The sequence below is a fragment of the Oreochromis aureus genome, linkage group 1 (genome assembly GCF_013358895.1).
Source record: "Oreochromis aureus strain Israel breed Guangdong linkage group 1, ZZ_aureus, whole genome shotgun sequence".
Lineage (NCBI taxonomy): Eukaryota > Metazoa > Chordata > Actinopteri > Cichliformes > Cichlidae > Oreochromis > Oreochromis aureus.
In genome coordinates this window covers 9,724,222-9,743,990 of record NC_052942.1, presented here as the reverse complement: position 1 = coordinate 9,743,990, position 19,769 = coordinate 9,724,222, and the positions used below count along the sequence as shown (strand labels likewise).

Below are 19,769 nucleotides of genomic sequence, written 5' to 3'. Positions count from 1 at the left end.
AGTGGTTATGATGATTTTTCTTGTGAAAGGTGATTTTAGGCCAGAGCTGTGACAGTACAGGATGTTGAATAGAGTAAACAACAGGAAACATATGACAGCAGTGCTGTAAGACTGTTAAAATGCTGTAGACTGAGATGAGTGATGTTTAAGATTATATAGGAACAAAAGTCAGAAAGTCAGAAGATAATTAGGTTTATGCTTTTGATTAAAGACTCCCAAACATAATAGGTTGAACCAAGTTTGAATAAAGAGAGCAATTGAGGAACAGAGTAAGTTGGCGAGCCGTAGGAGGAAAAGGTGTTTTGTTTCCTTTGCAGGAGGCCAGATTTCCACGAGAGAGGGACCGAGGAAGAACCTAACTTTACCCATGGAGGGTTCTTGGGGGGAGCTGGCATTTCTAGAGAGGGTCAGAGCAATGATATAAGTGGTGTGGTGACCCTCTTTGAGGGCCACCACAAGAGAAGGAATTGTCAAGAGGAGAAATATTTTACTGCTATTATTTGCTGCTATTTCTATAATCATCATTACCATTTCATTATTAATAGTGATGTTGCATGCAGATGCATTCAGATGTTCAAATATATTGGTATTATATTAGTCTTTATTACAGGTCCAGTAAGAACCACGTTAAACTGTTGAGTGGAATCTATAATTTTAAATGCTTTTCAATGCTCCTATAATCTTAAATGTTTCTGTGTAGACTGCAGGGACAGGAAATATACTCTGTGTAAAGACAGGAAGTTACATGTTTTTGAAGTTGCATGCTTTGCAGGAAGGGAAACCGAAAGCAGAGTCTCAGTGCAAGTAATTCTGAGGAGCAGTTTCGATGATGCTATTATCTTTTATGCATTTATCTTTGATTAAGCCTTGATTAAGCTTTAAGTAGTTGTATTAGATTGAAACATTTGTTTTATACATTTTATATATCAGTCAAGATTATTGCACACATACACACACATAGTTTCAGTTGTGTACGTGCTGGCCTTCTGTCTAGTGGAAAGGTTACAAGGTCTAGCTGGGGAGCTGAGAGGTGAAACAAAGGGCAGCAGAAGCTGACACACACATACACCCACATACACACACACATATTAGATAGACTCATTTATATAGGTAAGAGTTTAATTATGTTTTGCTTGCAACTGCAAAGTTGTGCCTGCATGAGTGACAGTTTGTGCAGAACGTGGGCCTGATGTTCCAGAAGATAAGCCTGGGCAGGATGGTGACAGGAAGCACCTGGGTTCGAGCCGAAGACAATGTTCTTTTTTAAACTGTGTTCAAAGTTAACTGAACGTTTGTGGTTTTGGATTGACGTATGCTGTATTGAGTCTGCCTGGCAACAGAAGAAGGGGCTGTACTATTTTCACCCCTATAAAGTCTTTGTTCTGACTATTGTAAGTTAGTTCAACACTTCACAGTGTTGGACTCCACATGTGTAATTCATTAAAATGTCGTCTAATTGCAACAGGCCGGGTCAGTGGTTATTTTGGATTCCACCTCAATATCAGAACCTTAACACTACGGTGTCTTGTTATGAAATGTACAAGAGTAAAAGTGTTTTTAGCATGTGCTTCAAAGCTAAGTTTGACTAGGAAACTCAAAGCTCAATAGTCTGTATCAACAGAAATTCACTGCAGCCTGTGTAATATTTGATGCGTCATAATTTATTCTACTCTATCTTGCAAGTACATATTTGTGTGGCAATGTCATGCACAACACACACAACTATTAGATCCTTAAGATCAAACCTGTGTCATTCTTTTGGTCCACTGCAGTGTAGTAGTCAAAAAAAAGAATAAGTGAAGTGGCCACAAATGGCCAGGATAGAGCCCAGAGTGTTAATGTTTAAAATGTATAAAAATATTATTGATTACAATTCTTTACTAAGCTTTTTATTTTGAAATTACAAGTATAAAAAAATGCTGTTACATTTACATTTAATGCCGTTACACTGTAATCCTTTATTATAAGTATGGACATGGAATCAAGTGAACAACATTTTGAAATAAGTTTAATTGGAATTTTGTACTATGCAAAAACAAAACAAAAAACAACAACGACATATTAAACAAACAGACAAACACAGCCAGTGCCTTCATTTGTCCATTACATGTCAAACATAGCACTGACCCTTAGTCCCTGCTCATCAGCACATGCTTTCAAAAAGAGCTCCATGTCCTCTGCAAACTGAAAAACAAAGAGGAACAAGTCCCTTGATCCAGTGTCTTCTTCCTCTGACATGTCTCTTAAGACCCTTTGCTGGTCCCCTTGATTTAAGGACAGATATTTTGGCATTGTTACGTGTCCACGGAAAAGTGCCTTATTTTGGACAACCCACTGCACAGCAGGACGCAGATCTTCAACAACTGCTGGCTCCTGTGTCTGCAAATGGGGATAAAAACATAGCTATTTCTCTGTTGCAGAACAGTTCTAGGTTTACTATCCTGCGCAAATTTGCGTAACTTCCCTAAACCCAATACCCCCTAGAATTACTGGCTTTTTTATTTTCTGGTGCAAGTCCCGAGGTGTTAAGCACCCCTGCTGAGATTTTCACAGGTCGTCAGCTTGTTTCTCCTACAGCTTTTGTTGTGCAAACCACCCATTGTCCTTGAGGCCTGGCACATTTGCATTTGCTCACTCAGAGTTGCTCAGATCCAAGGCAGGCCAAACCTCTGTGTTACAACTTTCAGAAATGCCTGATAGAAATGCTTCAACTTACTCATGAGATTTTGACCACATTTTTTTGCGGAAGTCACAACTATACTGAATGCACGACCGTTGTTGCCAGCTGCAAGAAATGCTTGGTAGGAACAGCTGTTCCCTACCAAGGTTCGTTCAAAGTTTGAAAGACTTTGAAATAAAACAGACTTGTGTACCCATATATTGTGAATGTCTGTCTTTTGTATGTAGGTTGTAACACAGAGGTTTGGCCTGCCTTGGATCTGAGTAAACAAATGCCAATGTTGCGCACACACACACACACACACACACGCACACACACACACACAGCAAATCTGCATTTATTTGTCCCACAAGTGGAAAATCTGCATTGTCATTGCAAAAAGTGGACAGAGCAAGGTATAGAAAGTGCACTATACAAACATTTATATATATATATATATATATATATATATATATATATATATATATATATATATATATATATATATATATACACACATATATACACACAGACACATCTATATCATATATACACACACACATATATATATATATGTATATATATATATATATATATGTGTGTGTGTGTATATATGATATAGATGTGTCTGTGTGTATAACTAGACTTTATGCATATTATATAAGGTGTGGCTATATAAATATATAAATATATGTACAACTCTGTGTATATGTGTTTATGGACAGGCATGCAGGCAGGTAAGGAAGGAAAGCAGCCTTGCAGGGAAGGAAAAACTTGAATCTCTCATGGTTAGTTGTTGGGGGAGGGTGTGTTTGCACAACAAAAGCAGGAGAACAATGGAGCTGACGACCTGTGAAAATCTCAGCGGGGTGCCAAGAGGTGTTAAGGTCGGGGGGAATTTACGCAAATCTGCGCAGGCCAGTAAATCTAGTAGTAGGGACTTGCACCAGGGAAAAAAGGCTCAGTAATTCTAGTGTTAACAGTTATTCAAATGTCACTAACCATATAATTACACTACTGTTTAAAGTAGTAGAATACTGACCTGACTGACTTCCTGGAACTTGCGCTTTTTCAGTCTGAAAATGGGTTGTCCTTCAAGCACAGCTTTGGCTTCCTCTCTCCAGTGTGCAAGCTTGCCAGAGCTTAACAGAAAAATTTGATATTGTTAAGGTATGTAAACTTTGACACAACATAGAACAGAAGTCAAAATATAAATACCTCCTGAGATCAACAGCAAGCACCACCATTTACGCAAGTAGGGCATGTCTGACTGTAAAATATTAATATGAAACATATTTAACAACTTTCAAAAGATTCAAGACTCCATTGCTGTGAAAGTAAATAGGATACTTACTATAGTATAGTCAAATGGTGCATCCAGTGCCACGTACAGAACAGACTATTTGGAAGAAAAAATAAAAATGTCATTTTTTTTAGAAGCTTAAATTAGCTTCTGTATGAATCTCATGGAAGAGAAGAGAAAAATTACCATCAGCATGAAGATCCGACAGTCAATTCCATAGTCTTGGCTTGGAAAACCCTGTATTACATTGAAAATAAAGGCTCGTTAATAAAATCCCTTAAAAGAAGACTAGCGTAATTCATATTATTCACCATACACTTAAACTAACACATACCTTCAAGTCAAAGCTCTTTTTTTCTGACCACTGCCCGGGAATGATCTTCACTGCAAGATTCCTTTTTTTCAAGACAGTTACATTCACAAGTTAACAGACATCATCATGATGGGTGTGAAATGTTTATTGCTAATAGCACCAACTGTAACTACAGGCCTTAGGAACACGACCTCAACAAAACAGCATAACAAAATGAAAAAGTACAGTCACATGCTCACAGTTGGTCAAAATTAAGCATTTTCAGCTTTAATTTCAGGTTGGCATATTTTACAAACTAATATTTAACCTCCTAAGACCCGAACTCTTCCACGACATGCATTTTTAATTTCTCTTTGATATTTGGGCATATTGGGGCCCGATGAATGTAAAAACAAAGAATTTCCAGATTTTTTTTTTTTTTATTTTTGTTTTAAGAAAATGAGAGCCACAAATGAGGATATTCATTTAAAATTTTGATAGAACAGTAGCAGTATAATGTCCTCGTTAGTGGATATCAGGCCCATGTAGAGCAAAATTGAGTATTTTGGTCAAAATAACCAAAAATGTGATGTCCACATATGTGGACGGCAGGTCCTAGGAGGTTAATGGTGTTTTATGTTAAACTAGAACATTTGAAGACCCTATTTATGTCTGAAACTCATCTAAAGACAGCATCACTGACTTGATCAGAATGTGAAGATGAGAAATAGAATAAAATGTTGAAACATCATGCTGATATAGTTTATAAAAAAAAGCATGTGAGTGTACTGTATGTGTGAGCACTCAAGATCAGCAGAACATGATCTGGGATGCACTTAACCTGGAACACTGAACAGGTTCCTGAAAACTCTGGAACAAACCAAAAATGCTTATAAAAATGTGACCTCAAAAGTGAAACATATTGTTGGCCACCAATTCCTGCCTTTGTGTATAATGGGTCAAGAAAGAGGATTTCTCTTTTAGGTGGTTTCAGTACCTAAAAGACAGTTAGCCATGACTTCAAACCTGAAAACAATGTCATTGCAAGCGATCATAATCAAAGACTTTTGAAACTGCGTCATAAAAGCTTGAATACATCTCAGACACATAACAAAATTCTAACAGTTTGTATGTGTCAAAAAACAAGACTTAGACACAACTGGAAATGACCAGGTGTCCAGAGAGGGAGAACTATGATGTCCATCCTCTGAGCATCAGTCTGAAACAGAATTTTGTCTTTAAGTATTCTGTATATGAACTCTCACCAAAGTTATAAAAAAAATCATTTTGATTACTTGCTTGTTTTTTTAAAGGACGGTACACTTACAGGAAAGGACTGCAATGGATCACAGCCATAGGGCGCAAGCCAAGTCTGGGTGACATACAGATTTTCTATGTAAATGCTTATCCCCTAGAATGTAAAAACAGCACATTTAAAACAACAACTCTTTAAATTAAAGCTTGACAATCATCATATACAACATACAGTACCTTTGACTGAACAATTTTAGTGATAAGCTCAAAACAGCCATTTCCAATCTGAAACAGAAAAAATCATCAAAAAAATGAATGTACACTTTATTATTTCATATTCATAGAAACAAAATACTTACAGTCGATTCCATTTGTTTGTTTAAACCCAGTGTCCAAAAATCTGCCCGCGTGAGGCCTCCAGAAGAAGTTTCAACAATCAGCTCATCTTTGGGTTTGCTGATGTCCAGAACATAGTTGAGCTAAAAAAAACAATTCAATTCAATTTCAATTCAATTTTATTTATATAGCGCCAAATCACAACAAAAGTCGCCTCAAGGCACTTTATATTGTACAGTAGATCGCACAATAATACATACAAAGAAAAACCCAACAATCATATGACCCCATATGAGCAAGCACTTTGGCGACAGTGGGAAGGAAAAACTCCCTTTTAACAGGAAGAAACCTCCGGCAGAACCAGGCTCAGGGAGGGGCGGCCATCTGCTGCGACCGGTTGGGGTGAGAGAAGGAAAACAGGATAAAGACATGCTGTGGAAGAGAGACAGAGATTAATAACAGATATGATTCGATGCAGAGAGGTCTATTAACACATAGTGAGTGAGAAAGGTGACTGGAAAGGAAAAACTCAATGCATCATGGGAATCCCTGGCAGCCTACGTCTATTGCAGCATAACTAAGGGAGGATTCAGGGTCACCTGGTCCAGCCCTAACTATATGCTTTAGCAAAAAGTAAAGTTTTAAGCCTAATCTTGAAAGTAGAGATAGTGTCTGTCTCCCGAATCCAAGCTGGAAGCTGGTTCCACAGAAGAGGGGCCTGAAAACTGAAGGCTCTCCCTCCCATTCTACTTTTAAATACTCTAGGGACAGCAAGTAGGCCTGCAGAGCGAGAGTGAAGTGCTCTAATAGGGTGATATGGTACTACAAGGTCATTAAGATAAGATGGGGCCTGATTATTTAAGACCTTGTATGTGAGGAGCAGGATTTTGAATTCAATTCTGGATTTAACAGGAAGCCAATGAAGGGAAGCCAAAACAGGAGAAATATGCTCTCTCTTTCTAGTCCCTGTCAGTACTCTTGCTGCAGCATTTTGGATTAGCTGAAGACTTTTCAGCGAGTTTTTAGGACATCCTGATAATAAAGAATTACAGTAGTCCAGCCTGGAAGTAATAAATGCATGAACTAGTTTTTCAGCATCACTCTTAGACAGGATATTTCTAATTTTAGAGATGTTGCGCAAATGGAAGAAAGCAGTCTTACACATTTGTTTAATATGTGCGTTGAAGGATATATCCTGGTCAAAAATGACTCCAAGGTTCCTCACAGCATTACTGGAGGCCAAGGTAATGCCATCCAGAGTAAGAATCTGGTTAGATACCATATTTCTAAGATTTTCAGGGCCGAGTACAATAACCTCAGTTTTATCTGAATTAAGAAGCAGAAAGTTAGCGGCCATCCAGGTCTTTATGTCTTTAAGGCATTCCTGCAGTTTAACTAATTGGTGTGTGTTACCTGGCTTCATGGATAGATAGAGCTGTGTGTCATCTGCATAGCAGGGAAAATTTATGCTATGTCTTCTAATGATGCTGCCTAAGGGAAGCATGTATAATGTAAATAGAATTGGTCCTAGCACTGAACCCTGTGGAACTCCATAATTGACCTTAGTGGGTGAAGAGGACTCTCCATTTACAAGTAAAAATTGGAGTCTATTAGATAGATATGATACAAACCACTGCAGTGCAATACCTGTAATACCTATAGCATGTTCTAATCGCTCTAATAGGATATTATGGTCAACAGTATCAAACGCAGCACTGAGGTCTAGCAGGACAAGCACAGTGATGAGTCCACTGTCAGAGGCCATAAGAAGATCATTTGTAACCTTCACTAAAGCTGTTTCTGTGCTGTGATGAGCTCTGAAACGTGACTGAAACTCTTCAAATAAGCCATTCCTCTGCAGATGATCTGTTAGCTGTTTGACAACTACTCTTTCAAGGATTTTTGATATGAAAGGAAGGTTGGAGATTGGCCTATAATTAGCTAAGACAGCTGGGTCTAGAGATGGCTTTTTAAGTAAAGGTTTAACTACAGCCACCTTGAAGGCCTGTGGTACATGGCCGATTATTAGAGATAGGTTGATCATATTTAAGATTGAAGCATTAATTAATGGCAGGACTTCTTTGAGCAGTTTTGTAGGAATGGGGTCTAAAAGACACGTTGATGGTTTGGAGGAATTAATTATTGAAGTTAACTCAGATCAATTGGAGAAAAAGAGTCTAACTTAACATCGATGGTACTAAAAGTAGCTGTAGATGATATTACATCTGTGGGATGATTATTGGTCATTTTTTCTCTAATGATAAGAATTTTATTTGTGAAGAAGTTCATGAAGTCATTACTAGTTAACGTTAAAGGGATTGTTGGCTCAGTAGAGCTCTGACTTTTTGTCAGCCTGGCTACAGTGCTGAAGAGAAACCTGGGGTTGTTCTTATTTTCTTCAATCAGTGACGAATAGTAAGATGTTCTGGCTTTGCGGAGGGCTTTCTTATAAAGCAGCAAACTATTTCTCCAGGCTAAATGATGATCCTCTAAATTTGTGACACGCCATTTCCTCTCCAGCTTACGAGTTATCTGCTTTAGGCTACGTGTTTGAGAATTATACCACGGAGTCAGGTACTTCAGATTTGAGGCTTTAGTTTTCACAGGAGCTACAGTATCCAGAGTCGTACGCAGTGAGGAGGTAAAATTATTAACAAGATAATCGACCTCTGTTGGAATAGCGTTCAGATAGCTGCTCTGCTCTGTGTTGTGTGGAATTACAGGGATTATTTTACATAACCATCATCTTATCATTGCATTAATTATCATTTCATCAAAGTATTTATTGAAGCTGCTGGCATTATGGTATAATTTATATTATAGGGGTTATCATAATCAAATATTAACATGTTTATTACAGGTGCAGTTATAACTACTTTAAAATGATTGAGTTAAATATATATGTATCATAACTCATATGCTGAGTATATTGTTACAGTAAAATAGTAGCTGAGCAAAGGCCTGAATGTATTCAGCTTCTTGTGGTATTTGAGTTTGCTTAGTTACAGGTGACGGAAGGATGTCCAGTCCATGGTGACCTCAAAAGCCTTAGGTCATCACCATATTCGGAAGAGTATGCCACAAGGAGGAACCTCTATGTTGCATTTAATTCTTAAAATACATGAATGTTCTGTACATGCAAATTATGTGTTTGTAAGCGCAAGAAGGGGCGTTACAATACCCTGATGTTATAAAAGCAATCTAGAGTGTATTTTGGGTAGAGATGTACAACTGCTTTGCAGTTTGCACCTCTCCACGCTGCGTGTATTCATTAAAATCAATTGTTTGATTGACCTCTTCTGGACCATCATTGTTTTACTCTCCCTCAATTTCGAACCCGTAACATTTGGTGCATTGGCGGTTGAGGGAGAAAAGTTGGAGGTTGAGACTGAGAGGGTCCGAGGCGCTCGAACGAGCAGACACGAGTCAGTGGTCGAAGTGAGTGGACATAAGCCGGCTTATTCAAAGGTAAGGCACTACCTGTTGAATTATTTCCAAAATGTGCCAGATTGGACATGAGAAATTAAAGTCTACTCACTGAAATTACTGCTAAATGTCTGTTTTGATTTTGGTGAAAATCTCATGAGAAGTTGAAGCTGAAGTAATGATAAGTTATAAGTAAAAGTGAGTTAGAGTCTCACTAAAGGTACTGGGTTAAAGTCCCAAAGGAAAAGAGAATAAGAGAAAATAAGTAAAGAGTAAAGAGAATAAGTGTATTTAAAGCAGTTGGACTGCAGAGTGAAGTTAGAGTTATAGGTTATTGGCGAAGAGTTTGTGACAGTTAAGTCTTAATTGAACATAAAGCCGGGCTTGGACATCAATAAGATTGCTTGTGTAGTTTTATGGGGTGTTTTCAAAGTATTATAAATTATTCTAGAACGGCAGTTGGACTGCTAAGAAGTGTATTGCTCAGACGTAACGGTTGCCAAGGTCAAGGACGCTTAGACCTTGTCCTCAGTTGAGGGATAGTCAGTTGGTCACTGTGGAGCTTGGGGCACTCCAGAATAACTAGTGGTTGGACCACTTTGCCGTCCGGGACGGTGGTTTGCACTTTTTTGGTCAGTAGAAACCGGGTTTCGGGCGTCTACCTTTTAACTTAAAACTTCGGGGAAGCCTGGGATGTGGGGTGTCCACATAACGGGGCTTTTCGGGTTGAGTTGATTGATGCTTTTAAATTGTGTAGGGTCTTAGATATTTGACCACGGTCCGGGGCCGAGACTGGTTAAATTGATCACAAAAAACTCAGGGAGTTTGTCCCTTGGAGGGTTAATTTAAAAATTGTCTAAATTGTGTAGGTTTTGGAATGAGAAGCCTAAAATCTGTGCAGTTGTAATCATAGGACGTCTGTGTAAATATATTAAGAGACTTGTCTGAGTCTGTGAGTCAGGCTGGTATTATTTTTAGACTGTGTGTGTGTGTGTGAGAATGCAAATAAGGCAGCTGAGAGGTCAATAGAGTATGAGGAAGTTTATAGAGACTGCTAGACATTGCTGATGCATGTACGCTGGTTTTGTTTATTACAATATGTAAGTAAAGTTTTATTTCTTGCCATGACTGTATGACTTTTTGCGGGGTTTTGAGATAGGATACATAAACTGTTGATACTTAAGACTGTTACCTGGGTTCTGAGAACTGAAATTGAATTTGAGATGATTTAATTAATAAAGATGTCTGTAAGCGATGTGTGTTTTGGGGTGTCAAGTAAGATGTTTTAGGATTTTAGATGGGTTCTGTTTCAGTTTGAGATAATATATACAGTTACATTTTCTGTGTGTGTGTTGTTGAGTGACAACATGCGCAGTTTAAATTAGGGCGCTGTTCCTTCCTCTTTTAGTTTCAAAACACAAAGGCTGTGAGATTAAAATTACTGTGAGTAACGGTTTGACTTTTGACTAGGGAAATAATATGCTTACTTTTGGGTCTATGAAGATATTTGACCTTCAGTGATGTTATGAGAGGTTTCAGTTTTCTTTTCTTTTTTCTTTTGACTTGCTCTTTCTGATCATGGAAGGCATGTCCAAGATACTCGTATGAAAGCGTATTTTGTGTGATTTTAACTGTGTGAATGCTGTCAGTATTTGATTTGAGTGACTGGGTGATTTGTCTGAGTAAGTGAAAAGGGAAGTCTGAGAGAGAAAAAGGCAGTGCGTGTGAGACGAGTTATGGCGTCTGAAAGAGGTTAGAGCATTTAAAAGGTGTGTATGGAATAAAGGAGTGTGAAATATATTTCTTGTGTGATGAAAAGTAGGATGTGCTAAAGTTTGAAAGTGCTTTTAATTCAAGAAAACAAAAAACAAAGGAGTTAGATTAGTTTGAGGAACAGGAAATATGGCTCTGTGTACCGAGGCTGCTGCAACAGGAAGTATGTGTGTGTGTGGGACAGGAAATGCATGCCCATAAAAAGGGAAGCTCACGGTGACAAGTGTGCACCCAGAGTAGAGAGAGAGAGTTAACTCTAGGCACATGAAGCAAATGAAGCCTTTAAGAAAAAATGAATATAATACTAATTATATGGTCAATACAGGTGGGCGTCTTTCAACTTTGCAACCTTGAGTTCAGCAGCAGAAAAGTAGATTAAAAGAATTGGGAAAATAAGCCAGTCTTTGGCTCGAAATTGTGCGGCTGGATCTCTCACTTTGTCCCTGAAGCGGAGAAGAAGTTCAAAGGACAGTCAATCGCCTGATGAAGACCGATAGAACATCGTGGACTTGAATACAGCAGGCAAACGACAGTGCCACTGATCCAGTAACACTGATGAAGACTGACGACCAGCAGCAGCATGTAAGAGTAATGTAACATGTACTGTGAAAATACAGGCTGGGCAGTTGAACAGTGGGATAAAGAATTGTGGAAGAGCACTGGACATTGAGTGATATTTTGCCATGCTGGGACTTAATCTGAAAGAAAGACTGTAAAGAAACAGAGAAGAAGACAGCAGCTGAGTTGAGACTGTGTTTGCTGGAGCTTTGAAGCACGAACAGGACATTGTGCAGAGAGGACCAGTGAGAGATGAAGCTGGACGAGTTTGACTGCGAGAATATAGGATATAATTGGATTGAAAATTGAAACCTGAACTCATGAATTGTTTAGGGATGTCCACCATAGCATAACAAAGAGGTAAACATTAGAAAAGGTAAGAATAATGAAAGAAATAATTGTTATTACCTTAATGAATAGAAAACACACATACAAATTGTTACATGTGAGATTATTTTTGAAATGAATCAGAAGTGAGATAGTTTGAATCTAAAGCTCAGTGGTGAAATGCATAAATTAAATATGAATATATAGGATGCAATGAAGAAAACAGCTTACACTGCATTTACATGACCACATAACGCAAGGAAGAACACGCTTACATACATGGCATAATTGGTATTTTGACTAGAAAAGAGAAATGGGTCGTTTAGGCGTCCGTGATAATAATGAAAATGTCTTAGTTTGTTATTTTCAGGAGTAAAGCAGACCCAGGCCAATTCTCCAGATGCAGGAGTCTGAAGAAATTACAGGTTAACATGAATGGATATGTTAAGGCAAGTTTCTGGTTGAATTGTTTACAGTGTCCAGGAACCTGAGAGCAAGCCCTAACTGCTGGCGGAAGGCCAGGAGGGCTGTGATTTAAGGTGGGAAATTAAAGTTGGGGTTAGTGATTCGGGGACGGAGAAAACTGACTCTTTAACTGGAGAATGGGAAAGTGTCTGTGAGACTGTGAAGCCATATATGCAAAATAGCACACACAAACACACGCAATGAAGATCGGCTTGCTACTTGTATGAGTGATAGAATGGTGTGAATGTTTAATAAAGTGATTAAAGTGTTTATAAGAGTGACTCAGGAGTGCTCTTGCACTGATTGATCAAAGTAAGTGATTAGTATAGAAAGAAAATGAAAATAATTCAATAATGTGATAAAGTTTAAACATGTATTTCTTTTGCCAAGTTAAATTGTTGAGATATGGCTGAGTATGGAAAAAGTTTGAGAGCTCGTGTGAATGTGGACAGAGGAGGTTGCTGTGTGGGTGTGATTGAGGCCTTAAAGGAGGGGTAGATTGTTCAGAGGTGCAAATTTGATTAGGAGGTGTATAAATTAGTGTTGACATATTGTGAGAACGTGCTTATATGTTAAGGTTGAATGTGAGTTTGGTAAAGTGCTTAAAGGGGATCTCGTGTACAAAACGGTGTAGCTTTTTTTTGCGTTTTGGGTGTGTTCTATGGGTGAAATTTAAGATTGTTGAAGATTTTTGAGGTTGTTGTTTTATTTTTAATAGAGGGAGTTTTGATAAACATGGACATGTCTAAAAGGGCCCATAGTTTTTATAACAGTGCACTTATAAAGAAAAACCTGTCAGGTGATTTTGTTTTGTACTTTGATGAGCTAATACTCAGCTCTCTTTTTTTTCTCATTTTTGTTGTAAGCAGGCCTGCAAAAGAGTGGATAACAGCGCTGACAAAGTAAAAGGATTGCCATGAGCCAATCCAGTCTAAAAGCAGAAAGAACTATTTTCTTAAAAACAAAGTAAAACAAATAAATGAGTTGATGTTGCTGAGAGTGAAGACTGAATATTTGCGAGATAGTCTCCACTGTCAGCAATACCTGATGTTAATGCGTGTGAGTGAATGTGTGTAAATGGATGGTGACTGGACGGACGAGGCAGACCATAGGTTGGACCGACTGGACACTGACAAAAGACTGGACTAAGGTTGGACACATGACTGATAATTGTTCTGTTTTAACTTTTCTGTTATAACACAGGTTGGATCATAAGTGGAAAACTGAGTATAAAAGGTGATGTTCTGGTTAACACACAGGTTTTGTTTCCAGGACGTTTCAAGGATGCAGGCTGTGGATGGAGCCAAGAAAGGATTTGACATGATGATTAATTTGATTTCATTCCTTAAACACAGGTTTGAAGCTCCGGAGCATTTATACATAATATGATAGGACTAAACTTTTCTTTTGATTGCCTAACCTGAGTGAAGGATTTTGAGTTTGTAACACATGAGATGTGTCACAAAAAGGGGGGTGTTAACATATGCGATTAGCTACATGAAATGTGCTGTTTTAGGGTTACTAAGCAAATGTCTACGTGACCTTTACCTAATAACCTTTGTGATGATAAACTTGTTTACCGACTTGCTTTCTTGTAGAACATACAGATTTAGAAAAGGGGAACCTCAGCTCTGAGTTCTGAGAATAACTCTGTTAAGTTGACAGGAAACACGTCGAGACAGCAATATAGGGCAAATATGTTTGAGCTTGTAATTAAATGTGGGACTTGAAAAGAGGAAGTAAATTTGGTACAGGACGTGCTTGAGACGATCAGACGAGAGAAGGAGAAGGTCAGGAATAGTTTAAACTAAGATTGAGAAAGTAAATGGGGTGAAAGGGGGTGTAGCTTCAGGGCAGTTCACAGCCTGGCGTAAACGCAAGGTGCTGTCACACAGCTTAAGTTATTTGGTTGATTTATTTTATGACAAAATAATAAGGAAATATTAAAAATATACAACACGTTGAGAAGATTTCTTATGTTATATTTTAGTGTTTAACATGGAAGATGCCTCTCCGGAGCTTCTCTCCTGATGCTACTCCACCAAAAGAAGTTCATTTATAGAGACTATGTCAGCTCCCAAACAGACAACAACAAACCAAGATTAGCAATAAACAATCTAAACATAAATAATAACAAATGAAGAACAATACAGAATCCAAATCTGAACCAAAGAACAAAATAGTGAAATGCGGATTATTGGGTTTTTCTCTGTATATATGAAGTATTTGTAATGTGTATCTGCTAATGAAGGCTTGTAGAGGCCAGTTTATACTCACAAACGAGTGCTCAGCCAGACTGAAAAACAGGAAGCTTTAGTGCACAAGGCATATTAATAAATATAGACACAAAAAGAGGAACTCCCCATATAAACAACGTTCAAAATGTGTGAAGTATAAAGTACCGAAATAACACTATATAAGTCACAGTTGATGATTCTAATGTTAGAGAGCTCTTGCAATTGGCGTCTGAGCTGTGCAGAGGTCTCTCTTAAGACAGGTACTTATGTAGGTTAGCATGAGGTTGAGTCCAACAGAAGCAAGGCACCCTAAATGTGCACAGCATGCAGCAGGGGTGGCCAAAATAATATAGGAAACAGATAATCTGCCTTAGGATGACTGTATTAATAACGTGTTGTACAGTATTATTTTATGTTTGTCATAACAGTGATGTCTCTATTTACAGGTTGAGTTAATTTTATACACAATGCATAACTGTGCTTGTTTAGAGTTGATGTTCTATCCAAGAGGGTTTTAAGCTTCACTGGTGAGAGTGTCCAGGTGATACATGTTGAGGGATGATGAGAACATAGCAGGTGAATTGCATGCGCGCTTACAAACACACATGATTTAAATATAGGCCAGGCCAAAGGCCTGGACTTGATGCAGCTTTCAACTTTACAGCTCCTAACTTGCAGGAATGGCGTGGAGTGTAATGAATGAATGCAAAACATGCTTACGGACACAAACATGATATGAGTTTATTTTACAGGGTAAAGGTGGACCACAGGTTGCTTTGTTTCTGCTTAGCAACTACTGAGGTAAAAGGTGTTAAAGATAAATATGCAATAAGTGAACAGGAAATGTGTAAGGGTGAGCCGGGTGAAACAAAATGTTGTAGATAATGGAAACTTGTCTAACGGGCATTAACAGTAACCCTTGCATGTTATGTATATGCTTGAGGCCAAAAGAGGCGTAAATCCAGATAGAAAATTTTGAAGTGTGCTTTTTAGCGGAGATTTAGGCTGACATGGGGATGGTGTGCATTTTACTTGGGTTGTGTTTAATAAGACTAAAAGCGTTGCTCACACACATAAAGAGTATATGAGATTGAATAAAGTTAATATAATGGATAGAGCCCAGAACATGATAATATATAAGTGAAATCAAATGCAATGTGTGATTTCACTTTTATTGGGAAAATAATTAGCCAAGAAATGTGTATTGAACGCCCACATACTTTGAAACTGCGCAACTCTGAGTGGGCAATGTAATGAAGCAACTGTTACATATTTGCATTAAACTAGCCAACATAGACTCACCACCACATGATGTTGCCCTGCAGCGGGGCAGAAAATCATTTGCAAACCAGGGATCTTATGTTGATTATCATATTCTTACTTATGTACACACACACACACAGAAGGGGAAATTTCAAAACAAAACAAAAACAACTTCGCTTAACCTGTCAAGCACAGGAGTAAAATAAAATCTCTTTGGGCTCTGTTAAAATTTCTTTAGTAAAAGTGTAAAAGGCCAAACCTAGGAAGTTCGGCAAACAGGAAAGTTCCTCGAGTATCAGGAGTTAATAGTCAGGAAACATTTCTCACATTAACGCCTTATATCTGACAAATCATTGACTCATAGATGCAGATAGACACACAAGTGCACATACATCCAGATGTGCATTTAGACATTAAAAGTGTAGAGACATGTACACACAGATTGGCAAACCGGTACAGAGTCTAGCTGAAGAGCTTAACAAAGTAGACGTGGGAGTAGGGTTTGTGATTTTGCCTGATATGATATTGTGAACCAACTTTGAATAATGACAGGAACCTTAGATGAACAAAGTAGGTTAGTAAGGTGTAGCAGAGAAAGGTTGTTTGTTTTCTATCCCTTACAGGAGAAGATTTCCACTAGAGAAGGACCCAGAAAAGGAGCGGAGATTACCTAAGCATGAAGTGTTTTCAAGTGGGGCTGGTGTTTTATTGCTGGACCACCTAGAGGACATGAGGTTGTTGTCGGATTTGCTGAGTCAGGGGCGGCTAGAGAGGGTCAGAGCGAAGGTAGTGGACCTGGGAATGGTGTAGTGACGTCTTTGGAAGACGTCAAAAGGGGGAATTGTGGAATTACAGGGATTATTTTACATAACCATCATCTTATCATTGCATTAATTATCATTTCATCAAAGTATTTATTGAAGCTGCTGGCATTATGGTATAATTTATATTATAGGGGTTATCATAATCAAATATTAACATGTTTATTACAGGTGCAGTTATAACTACTTTAAAATGATTGAGTTAAATATATATGTATCATAACTCATATGCTGAGTATATTGTTACAGTAAAATAGTAGCTGAGCAAAGGCCTGAATGTATTCAGCTTCTTGTGGTATTTGAGTTTGCTTAGTTACAGGTGACGGAAGGATGTCCAGTCCATGGTGACCTCAAAAGCCTTAGGTCATCACCATATTCGGAAGAGTATGCCACAAGGAGGAACCTCTATGTTGCATTTAATTCTTAAAATACATGAATGTTCTGTACATGCAAATTATGTGTTTGTAAGCGCAAGAAGGGGCGTTACAATACCCTGATGTTATAAAAGCAATCTAGAGTGTATTTTGGGTAGAGATGTACAACTGCTTTGCAGTTTGCACCTCTCCACGCTGCGTGTATTCATTAAAATCAATTGTTTGATTGACCTCTTCTGGACCATCATTGTTTTACTCTCGTCCTCAATTTCGAACCCGTAACAGTTGGTACAGGGCATTGAAGATGATAACAGTGGGTGGATTATATTCTTAAACTTAGTTACAGCACTTTCAGAAAGACATCTACTTTGATAAAGTCTACTCTCCACTGCTGTGTAATCAATTATTGTAATTGTAAATGTTATCAGGAAATGATCAGACAGCAGAGGGTTTTCAGGAAACACTGTTAAATGTTCAGTTTCTATGCCATATGTTAAAACAAGATCTAGAGTGTGATTAAAGTGGTGTGTGGGTTCTTTTACATTTTGAGAGAAGCCAATTGAGTCTAATAACAGATTAAATGCAATGTTGAGGCTGTCATTTTAGCATCTACATGGATGTTAAAATCACCCACAATAATTATTTTATCTGAGCTGAGCACTAAATCAGATAAAAGTCTGAGAAATCAGAGAGAAACTCTGTGTAAGGCCCAGGTGGACGATAGATAATAACAAGTAAGACTGGTTTCTGAGTTTTACAGCTGGGGTGGACAAGGCTAAGCATCAGGCTTTCAAATGAATTAAAAGTCTGTCTTGGTCTTTCGTTAATTAATAGGCTGGTGTGAAAAATTGCTGCCACACCGCCCCTCGGCCTGTGCTTCGAGGTTTCTGGTAGTTAGAATGACTCGGGGTGTTGATTCATTTAAACTAACATAATCATCCGGCTGCAACCAGGTTTCTGTAAGGCAGAGTTAATCGATTTGTTGATCAATTATTAAGTCATGTACTAACAGAGACTTGGAGGAGAGAGACCTAATATTTAATAATCCACATTTCACTGTTTTACTCTTTGGTTCAGATGTGGATACTGTATTGTTCTTTCTTTTTGATTTTTTATGTTTAAATTGTTTATTTCTGGTTTTTGGTTTGTTTTTTGTCTGTTTGGGAGCTGACACAGTCTCAATGGAGATGGGTTTTTGGGGGGGTAGCAGGAGGAGAGAAGCTGCAGAGAGGCGTGTAAGACTGCAACTCTGCTTCCTGGTCCCAACTCTGGATAGTCATATTTTGGGGGGTTTAATAAATTGGTCCATATTTCTAGAAATGAGAGCTGCTCCATCCAAAGTGGGATGGATGCCGTCTCTCCTACCAGGTTTCCTCCAGAAGGTTTGCCAATTATCTATGAAGCCCACATCGTTTCTGGGACACCACTCAGACAGCCAGCAAAAACAGAGAGGTGTCATAGACTGTGGATGACAAAATCAGATAAGCACTAAAAGTTTGCGACATCTGAAAACTTTAACATACAAGCTGTTGTTGGCCAGGGTGCGGTACAAAACACCATGATGAACGGCTGGCCAAAATGTTCTCAGGCTTTGTCAGAGCTTCGCACGGTGGTCCACACAGGTCAGGAAAAGTTGCATCTGTTGACCTTCTATTGGCTTTCTTGTTGTCAACTCTTACCTGAGGTTCTATAAGGAAACACTACATAGAATGCATATTAAATGCATACAAATGCAAGAAAAATAAGCACTATTTATAGAAGGAAATTCATTTGAAACAGCATGTAAAAAAATTCGTTTATGAGCCCTCAATTACAACAAGATAATGAATGCAAGATTATTATTTCACCTATATATGACAATCACTATTCAAAATAAGAAATTTTACCAGTGTCACCAGACATTGAAGGTGCTGGGTTCAACACCGTTTCTGTGGTTTCTCTGGGTTTATTGCACACCTGTGGGGCTAGGTACACAAAGCAAACAATATACACACAAAGATAGGAACAAATCTAACATGTGAACAATGGTAGCGTTCTGGTCATGAGACAATGCATGTAAGTACCTACGACAGCTTTACCCAGTGCCGACAATGAGATATTGATCTTTCCAAGTCGACCATGTCTTAGCTGCCTCTCCAGAAGTTTCTTGTTGGTGACAGTGTTATAATGATGAGAAATATATTCTCATCAAAAACACGTGTGGATGGACTCATATTACTTAAAAAGTAATTGCTTTTCCTCATGTTTGCAAAGAATTGTTCAACAACTTGACTGTTCAGCCAGCCTTTCAGCTCTGGGACAAGTTGAATTCTGCGTAATATGTCCTTGGGATCTTTTGTATTTCCCTCATGAAATCTGTCATACAGGGCATAATGGTCAGATGATCCAGTGACAGGATGAGGATTTTCATTTACACTATGTCAGCTTTTGTGTCGTGTGGAGGCGAGGAAGTGACCCAAACGCAGGACTCGTGGATAGTGAAGAACTGAAGATGGTTTATTATGAAGCGTGGATGAACAGGGCAGGAACGAAAGGACTGACTGGCTGAAAGACTGAATGGCTGGCTGAACTGAACGCAGGCGGAAACGACAACATAACATCACACGAACATCAACATTAATGACACGACAGTGAACGAGTAGAAACAGAGGACTTAAATACACAGACTGATGAGGATGATA

General features: G+C 38.4%; 2 long non-coding RNA genes across 2 annotated transcripts; both read right to left on the bottom strand.

The window, feature by feature from the left end:
- Window positions 1-5,407: 5,407 nt before the first annotated feature.
- On the bottom strand, window positions 5,408-5,913 carry LOC120440296. Its single transcript, XR_005613147.1, has 4 exons — window positions 5,868-5,913; window positions 5,746-5,793; window positions 5,582-5,665; window positions 5,408-5,473 (listed from the first exon to the last, which is right to left on the bottom strand). It is a non-coding gene; the product is annotated as an uncharacterized LOC120440296 (long non-coding RNA).
- A 49-nt stretch (window positions 5,914-5,962) lies between these two features.
- Window positions 5,963-19,452, bottom strand: LOC120435134. The gene is made up of 4 exons (XR_005609549.1): window positions 19,152-19,452; window positions 18,975-19,052; window positions 18,612-18,775; window positions 5,963-5,987 (listed from the first exon to the last, which is right to left on the bottom strand). It is a non-coding gene; the product is annotated as an uncharacterized LOC120435134 (long non-coding RNA).
- Between the last annotated feature and the right edge of the window lie 317 nt (window positions 19,453-19,769).